The sequence below is a fragment of the Capra hircus genome (assembly GCF_001704415.2).
Source record: "Capra hircus breed San Clemente chromosome X unlocalized genomic scaffold, ASM170441v1, whole genome shotgun sequence".
Taxonomy (NCBI): Eukaryota; Metazoa; Chordata; class Mammalia; order Artiodactyla; family Bovidae; genus Capra; species Capra hircus.
Genome location: NW_017189516.1, coordinates 10,663,411 through 10,673,140, shown reverse-complemented (window position 1 = coordinate 10,673,140; position 9,730 = coordinate 10,663,411).

Here is a 9,730-nt window from a genome sequence, read left to right as displayed (position 1 = left end):
TAATACATCAATAGCCCCCCATATTTTTCCCATCTTAGTATTTATCATGCTGTATGTAATTAACTATGTTGATTGTCTGTGACATCCACTAGACTAAATGTTCCATTAGGGCAAGCACTATGTTTTCCTTATTGGTGTATCTACAGTGCATGTAATAGGCACTCGGTTAATATTTATTGAATAAAGAAAAGAATATCTGATTCCAAAGTATTTTTTCTTTCTCCTACGCCAGGCTGTCATCTTGGAAAGGGAGATTCTAACACTACTATAAGATTGAAAACAATTACATTCTCTTAAACTTTATGGAGAAATCTACTGTGCTTTGAAAAACTGAATCTTTTATTGAACTATCATTTTCCTGTGATTTCATGGGCAATTACTGTTTGGAGACTATCATATGTGCTTAACGTAGATCCTTGGTAATCAATGCTTGTGAAAATCCTCATTCAGTACCACTTCAAGATAAATGTCTAGTAATAAAGAAATCATTAAACTATGATACATCCAACTGATAGAATATTATGTAGGCACTAAAATTGTATTTATAAATCTGTGTAATCATTTTAAAACATATTTATATGTTGAGTGAGAGAAAGACAAAACCAAAAATACAGAATTGTATGTATAGTGTGAATACAACATTGTTTAAAAATTTATGTGGAAGGGAAAAATAATGCTGGAAAGAAATACAACCAAATTCTTAACTGTGTTTTTCGTTGGGTGATGGAACCACAGTTACTTTAAGCAATTCTTTTCTGTATTTCACAATTTTTCTTTAATGAACAAATTATTTAAGCAGCATTATTTCTATTCTGACTGTAGGGGGACTTTCTTATTTAAAAAGCTTGAAATAGAAAGTCTAAAGGTAGGTAGAAGTCCTCTGATATTCCGGACTAAAGCATGAGTAAAACAGGACTGTGTTAAACCTCCTTTTTCTTTAACTTGTACCTTAATGGCCTGATACCAATCACAGATTAACCGAGTGCATGACCTTGTTGAAGGATGCTGTAAGACTGATCACAGGAAAAGAAGAAAGTGAATCCGCAGTGGAAACTGCCAGAGGCAGAAGGAGAAAGAGATCAGAGAAAGTAAACATAAAAGAACAGGAAAGGGGAGTGGGGAGAGAAAGACAAGGGGATAGGTATATGTATATACATTAATATATCAGCACCCGTGTGAAAAAGAGGAGCTGGTCATGGATTTTTATTACAGGCATAGCTAGCATATTTTTTGTGTTATTTTATTATTATCTGTATTAAGAGTACGTGTGTTTGTGCCTCATGCTTCACTATTCCCCAGGGGCAGACTGTGTATTTCTTCAGCCCACATGTGCTGTCATATCTGCCTGATGTTGCCAGGGAAGATCAACTGGACACTAGGTCTGGACATTCTGGAGCCTACTCTGAAAGCAAATTGCATAACCACGTGCTTAACTATGTGAGCTATAGATTTAGCAGACTATGTGGGATGGTTGGGAACATTCTGGGTGATAAAAGAGATCTGGATAAGGATTTGGGAAGTCCCAGAGGCATTTATAGAAAACAAGTAGATTAGTTCTCGCTGGATCTAAACCCATTTATGACAAACAACTCGACAAACTGTACAACGCTTGCTCATAGCCAAGACTGTTTTTGTAAGATGTTCATATTATTCTGTTGACTTTGCATACTGCTCTGTTATCACTGAAGCTTTCACTGGGCTAGTGGGATGGTTGGTGGGGGGATTCAGTTATCAAATGTCAAGTGAGGGTGCTGGAATTAGAAATTAATTTCTACATGGTTTGATTTAAGTACAGTCATTTCCCAGAAAACTTTTCTAGCAATCCTGTCTTTTCCATATGATAATCCATCTTTTAACACATTTGGAAATCAGAAACAAGGAGACTGAACCTTAAAGGTAGGATATGTAAAGGGACCAACACAAGATCTTAGCATCATTCATTGACCTTTAGAGAGTGGGACACAATTGTTGTAGAACTCCTGATGATATAATTTGTAGTATAGAAAATTGTGGATTCCATTACTATATGCTAGAGTCTTCCACCATCCAACACAGTAGCCACTAGCCATTTGACCAAATTTAAATTAAATTAAAACTTCAACTCCTCAATAACCTGGCCACATTTCAAGTGCTCAATAGGCATATGTGGCTAATGGTTACTGTATCAAACAGAACAGATATAGAACATTTACATCAACACAGAAGTTTCTATTGGATAGCACTGTTAATCTAGACTCACAGGATGGTGATCTAAGGACCAAGCATCTCTGTATCTGCATATAAAGTGACTTTAAAATTTTCTTTTATAAAAGTATAGTTGATTTACAATGTTGTGTTAGTTTCAGGTGTATAGCACAGTGAATTGGTTATACATATACATATATCCACTCGTTTTAGATTCTTTTCCCATATAGTCCATTACAGAGTATTGAATAGAGTTCCGTGTGCTATACAGTTAAGTCCTTATTAGTTATCTATTTTATATAGGCTTCCCTCATAGCTCAGTCGGTAAAGAATCTGCCCGTAATGCGGGAGACCCTGGTTCAATTCCTGGGTCAGGAAGATCCCGTGGAGAAGAGAAAGGTTATTTTATATAGAGCGGTGTGTATGTGTAATTTCAATCTTCCAATTTATCCCTCTCCTCCCTAATCCCCTGGTAACCATAAATTTGTTTTCTACATCTGTAACTTTATTTTGTTTTGTAGATAAGTTCATTTGTAGTCTTTTTTTAGAATCCACAAACAAGCGATCAGTTCAGTTCAGTTCAGTCGCTCAGTCGTGTCCAACTCTTTGCAACCCCATGAACCGCAGCAGGCCAGGCCTCCCTGTCCATCACCAACTCCCGAAGTTCACTCAGACTCATGTCCATCGAGTCGGTGATGCCATCCAGCCATCTCATCCTCTGTCGTCCCCTTCTCCTTCCCCCAATTCCTCCCAGCATCAGAGTCTTTTCCAATGAGCGATATCATATGATATTTGCCCTTCTCTGCCTGACTTACTTTACTCAGTATGACAATCTCTAGGTCCATCCATTTTGCTGAAAATGGCATTATTTCATTCTTTTTTATGGCAGAGTAAGGTGCGTGACTAAGCACAGCACAACACACCATTCTATTGTATATATTTGCCACGTCTTCTTTATCCATTCTTCTGTTGATGAACATTTAGGTTACTTCAATGTCCTGGCTACTGTAAATAATGCTGCAGTAAACATTGGGGAGAATATATTTTTATCAAACTATGGTTTTCTCCAGATATATGCCCAGGAGTGGGATTGCTGAATCATCTGGTAGTTCTATTTTCAGTTTTTAAAGAAATCTCCATATTGTTCTCCATAGTGACTGTATCAGTTTACATTCCCACCCACAATGTAGTAGTGTTCCTAAAGTGACTTATTTTTTTTTAATTTCAGGTTGTCTCTTTGCATTAATATGCTCAGCTCAGAGTGACACTGGGGAAGCTGAGGCAGTTTAGCAAAATTATTAACCCTCTTACCACACACACACACACACAGAGATAAAAATTCTCCCTTATGGAATGGTTAAATGAAATGTGGCATATTCATTAAATGGAATACAATACAGCAGTTAAAGGGAATGAACTAGAGATATCAATAAGGATAGATCTCAAAATTGCTGAACGTAATCATTTATTGCACACAAAACAATATTACATTCTTCCTATGTAAGAGCATTTTTCAAAAGGTCTGGAAGAGTACGTATCAAACCCATGACAGTGTTAACTTCAAGGAGGGAGGAAAGGTGAGTGAGATAAGGGACCAAAGGAATTTTTAGATTTTTCTGTAACGTTCTAAATTTTTAAAGAAAAAGGTACTCATGTATTACTTGTGCAACTGCAAATATTAAAACAGGACACAGGGACTTCCTTGGTGGCCAGTGGTTAAGAATATGTCTTGCAGTGCAGAGGACGTGGGTTCAATCCTTGGTCAAGGAAACTAAAGTCCCACATGCTATGGGGGACCTAAGATTTTACATACCTCAGGGCAACTAGGCCAGTACACCGCAACTAAGACCCAGACCCGATGCAGCCAAATAAATAAATATGTTTTAAAAGGACACAAATTTATATATATAACATGAATATAAATATGTAAAAATATGATGTTAAAAAAATAAGGGAAGTACACAAAATTCTAATGACAGTTGTGTTAAGATGGTGAGTTTGTGGGAAATTATTTTCTTCTATTTCTCTATTAAAATTTTTTTTTCTTGTGGCCGTAATGTTAATACAATAAAAAATTTAAATAAAAGAAGAATCCACCTTCATGCTGCTGACATAATATTACTACAGATCAGATGTAGCTCTTAAGAGGCAATGGGCTCTGGTACACAATTAGTCCCAGAAATAACAGCTCAACATGATTTATGTAAAAAATCTCAGTTGTCCTTGGTGACAGTCTCCAAGATTCAATTGGTCAATATAAAACCCCATTCTACAGCTAATTCATACTGGCAGACACATGGGATCCCACAGTTCCTAAAAGCAGAGGGTCCATTGGAATATCTACGAGACTTTCCTTCTTAAGCTCAGGCCACCTGACTGGTTATGGGTTTTGGAAATTGTTCAGATCAAAAATACCTCCTCTGTGGTGTGGAACTCAGTTCCAAAAGCTGTTTCCTGAGAAAAATCTGACTTCACCTGCACCCTACCTCCATGGTGATATGAGGTAAACTTCCATGCAGGAAACAAAGTCGGTCAAACTTCCCAACTTCCAAGCCAGAACGTTAACGTGTCACCCAACCACTTGTTCATTTGACTTCCAAAACATATGGATCCTGTCTCAGTCAACAACAGAGCATACCAACACTTCTAGCCTTCATCAGAGAATAAGTATAGTCAGCTTCTGAGGTCCTGTCAAAAGCCTGACTGTGAAAAGAGATATTTATGGAATATATTGTAAAGGACATTCTATCCATCCACTCCTTTAGGTGGCATTTTAAGTTGTGTCCTCAGATCAAGTTAGAGCACCAGAAGGTTACATGCCTGAACCATATTAGCTCGGCCCCTGCAGAAATGCTTTAAGGTTATACCCTTGGCTTTTAGCCAGGACAGTTACAAGAAAGTAATATGAAAATCTCTTCTGTGTGCATTACAAAACTGTTACTGAGGACATTATCCCTTATGGTAAATCCCATATGAGAAATTTCTTATGCAATTTAGTGCCAGCGGTGAACCATTATGTAGCTGTTAAAAATTGTAGTTCTGGAAGACTAAATATGAAAACGTGTTTAAGAAATGTTCATTGAAAAAAGTAACAACACAAAATGGTACATAGAATCTAATTGCAGCCATGTAAAATTATTTGTGTCTGTGGACAAGGATGGGAAACTTGAAAAAAGTTTTCATAAAATTTTAAAAGGCAAAGCTGAAAATTATATGAGGGCAATAGGATTACAAATTTTTTTTATTTTTTTCAAAAAATTTTGTTTGCTGAAGCGCTGTCTTTTCAAGTGAAGGATAAAAGAATTTAGTGACGAAAGTCTCTATCTCTCTTAAGGAATGGCCACGTGTCTTTCATTCTGATAGCAAGAATTGTGTAATTTACTGTGTTTTCCCTGTTCCCCTAGGCAGCTCAGGAGATTAATTTAATGTTCAGTCATCGCACACTAGCTGCTTCATCCTCTACATGCCTCTGATGATCTAGTTCTATAATCTGATGACATTTGTACTGTTTTTTTTCTGGTAAAGTGCCTCAAATTCCTTACAGAAAGAGCAAAACAAGAAGCAGTTCCTTTAGTTTAAGAGTTATACACAAAGAAAATTGGAAAAATATAAGGAAGCAAAAAGCAAAAAAAAACACTGTTAACACTTTTAAACATTTCTTCCTATTTTTTCTCAACATATTTTAAACAAAATTATGAGCATATAGCATATAAAGTATCACATCTAGCTCTCTTCATAAAATTTTAAAATGCAAACATCTTGGGGCTTCCCTGGCTGTCCAGTGGTTAAGACTCTACACTTCCACTGCAGAGGGCTCAGGTTGTGATCCCTGGTTGGGGAAGTTCCACATGCTGTGAGGTGTAGCCAAAGAAAAAAAAATAAATAAAAAAGTTAAAATTTAAAAAAATATAAAATACAAGCATCTTTTTGTGTTTTGAACACTCTTCTGATAATAAGCCTAGTAAATATCATGCCATTTGAAGGTTGGAACCATAGAGGCCTACAGGACTGGTTAATGAGAAAGCTCAAAGATCAGTTCAAAGAGCCAGAATACTGATAGATGAAGCTTTGTGGACCTTATTCCTGCAGGAAGCCAGGACAGAATTTGTATGGGTGTGAAGCGTAAGCTCAGGGCGGTCTAAAGCCAAAAGTTCAATCTGGAGTCTTGTACCCATCTTAAGCACCACAGAAAATAGGATTTTAGACCTAGGAGAGATTTTAGAGATCACCCAATACAAAATTCCCATTTTGCAAAAGAAAAAAACAAAGCCAAAGAGGTGAATTGATTTGTGCAGGCTCTGAAGTCAAATGGCCCGGATTTGTATCTCTGCTCTCTCACTTAGTAACTCTGGATCTTAAGTAGGTCCCTTTACCCTCTCTAAGTCTCATTTTCCTCTGTGAAATTAAGATAGTAATGGTATTTAATTTACATGCTTATTCTGTGGATTAAACCAGATAATCCTTGTAAAGCACTTAGCACTGTGCCTAATACATAATAAAAACTCAATAGGGACTTCCCTGGTGGTCCAGTGATTAAGAATCTGCCTTTCAGTGCAGGGGGTGAAGGTTCGATCCCTGGTCAGGGAACTAAGATTTCCCATGCCTCAGGGCAACTAAGCCCTCTTGCCACAACTAAGAGCCAGTGCAGCCAAATAAATACATGAAAAAAAATTAAAACTCAGTAAATGTTATTTATTAATAGTAGTGCAATTATTATCATTATTCAACTAGTTTGTGACAGAACTACAGTGAGGACTCAATCTCCCAACTCAATCTAGAGCTCTTCTCACTACATCAGACTGACTTCTAGGGTTTGGAAAGGACTGAAAGCTGCCTCAATCTTAGTAGTAGTGCCAACTCAAATCTACTTGGGGCTAAATCTTAGGATTTTAGTCTGGGATGTACTTTATGCAAAAGCATGTAGCCTAGTGTCTGGAAATGTAGGCTCTTACGAAATGTTTATTAACTAAAAAGATTTTTAAAAAACAACGACAGGGTTGGGAGGGTGTTGCTGGCTTCTAAGAGAAGAACATGAAATCTTTCACAGAAACACATAAAGAAGGACTTAGGGAAGAGGGTTACAAAAACATGTATGTTCCATACTTGTCCGTGAAGACCAGGGACAAGCTGAGATTCTTTGAGCTTTCTCGTTGTTGTTTTTGTTAACCCCTGCATCTTTCTCTATAGTTAATAGCAAAAGTCCTGTGCAAACCTTAGGTAGGAGGGGCTTTTTCCAAAACTGGGTATGGTAAGAAGAAGCGAGGAAATCTTTATCTCAATTCAGATGAATAAAGCTGGTTTGGCTGCAGGCTTGGGGGGGTGGCATCCAGGTAGAAGAGTTGGTGGTAGCAGTGAAAGAGGCAAGCGAGCCAACCCCTTGGACAGTCAAGAGGGAAAAAAATCTATTTTTTTCATATTCTTTTCCATTATGGTTTATCACAGGATATTAAATATGGTTCCCTGTGCTATGCAGTGGGTCCTTGTTGTTTATCTATCTTGTATATAGTAGCTTGCATCTGTGTTGGTCTTCTATCCTGAAGGATGTCTCTTCTATTTTCAAGGTTACCTTGTTAACTTTCTTTCTTGACTACTGTGTATTCCAACACAGCAACAGTAATAAAGTGCATAACTCTGACTTCTCTAGATGCATGCTTTAACGTCTCAGCGCACTTACCATTCCATTGATCCTTCAGCTCACTCTCCTAAAGCATCTGGTCCGATGGTTTATGGTCATTTTTATCTGTCCAGAGTCTCAAGGTATACCCTCATCTTAACAGTCAATAAACATTTGTGGATTGATTGTAGAATTTGTACTCTAGCTGGGGAGAGAATACGCCCTCATGAAATGAAGAGCCATATAACCACTAGCACAAAATGAAAGAATACAAACAGTTCATAGAGGCTTGGGAGGTGTAGAGTTGTTAAGTGATCTGTCGGGTTGGGTTAGTTGGGGAAAGTTTCCAAGGCATGTAAGTTTTGAGATTTGAATTTGAAATTTAAGGTGATGGACACGAGTTGGTGGAAAGATGGACATTTTCAAACAAATGCACAAAGGGAGATAATGCAAGATAAAACTCAAGCCAGGACAAGTGCCTGCCCCACCTTGCCATTTCCCTGTCTCAGCAGCTCTGTATGGTCTGCCAACACACCTGTTTCAGGTAGAAGAGAGCTCCTTGTGACCTAGTGCCCAAAAGGCTCCCCCCTCTACCAAATTCACTATTTGTGCAGCCCTTACCAAATACCCCAGGCATAGACAGGAAATGTCCACAGTCATTGTGAGCAACTGTCTCCTATCTCTCTAGTCTGGACCTCAGGTGTGAATACACTGTCTTCTGTTTACCCTTTACATGACAAATGCATGTTGGAGTAAAAGAAGGTGGAAATATGTAGAACCAAATGGTTATGTTACCATGAGCAGACTAATATCACTTTGAAGGTCCAATGTGCTGTGGCCTCTGAAAAATTCTGGGTCGTATGGCTCTACAACCTTGATGGGAGGGAGGACTAATCATCACAGTGCATGTATCAAGCCACACTGCCGATGGTGTAATGCTAGGCACTATACAGAAAAGTTACATTACAGTCCCTATCCCTAGGAACTTTCTGTCTAAGGAAAAATGGGACATGGCCAAGTGGTAAATAAATATGATACATTTATTAAAACGTTCTCAAATGTACGAGTGCAATGTGATTTGATTCCTTATCTCATTCATTCGACCAACATTTATTGAATGTCTACTATGTGGGGTCACAGAGATACATAAAACTTGTCTCTGCCTTCAAGGAGTTCACAGTTTAGTGGAAGAGATACCTAAAAGCAAGGAATTACAGTATGATACGGTTTATGCTGTATAACATAAGCCTGCACAAAATGCTTGGGAATGCTTCCAGAAAAGGGTGAACTAACTGTACCTGAGGGAGACTAGGAAGGCTGAATAGGAGTTTTCCAGCATAAGAGACTTGGGGAAAGGCTAATGAGAAGGAAAACATCCCAGGACGAGGAGGGAAAGCTATGAAAGGGTATGTATGATATTTCCAGGAAACAGTGCAAAACTCGGACTGATTGGAACTTAATGTGCCCAGTGAAAGAGAAAGCAGGAAAGGTAGCCTGAATCTGAAGAGCCCTGTATGCCTTGCTAAGGAGTTTGAACTTTATCACATAGGGAATAGGGAAAATCAAAGGAAGTTTTAAGCAGGGAAATGCTAAGATCATGCATAAGTGATACCTCAGTTCTCCTGCCTGCTAACTGTGTGACTGTGGGCAAGTCACTAAATCTCTGAGCATTAGTGTCCTTGTCTGTAAAATGGGTATAACAGGGGTATCTACCTCAGGGATGATTTGAGGAGTAAAGGAGCTAATGTACATAAAGCAATCAGCACAGTGCCTGGCACATAATAAGTGCTCCATAAATTTTAGTTGTTATTACCAGGAGTGTTTCTTGGAAAAGTTATTTTGTTGACAGCAAAGAACATAAACAGCAGTTGGGAAAAACTTCATGGTAGGAGGTCGGCTTAAGGCGATACTGCAATTTAATCCACTGATAAA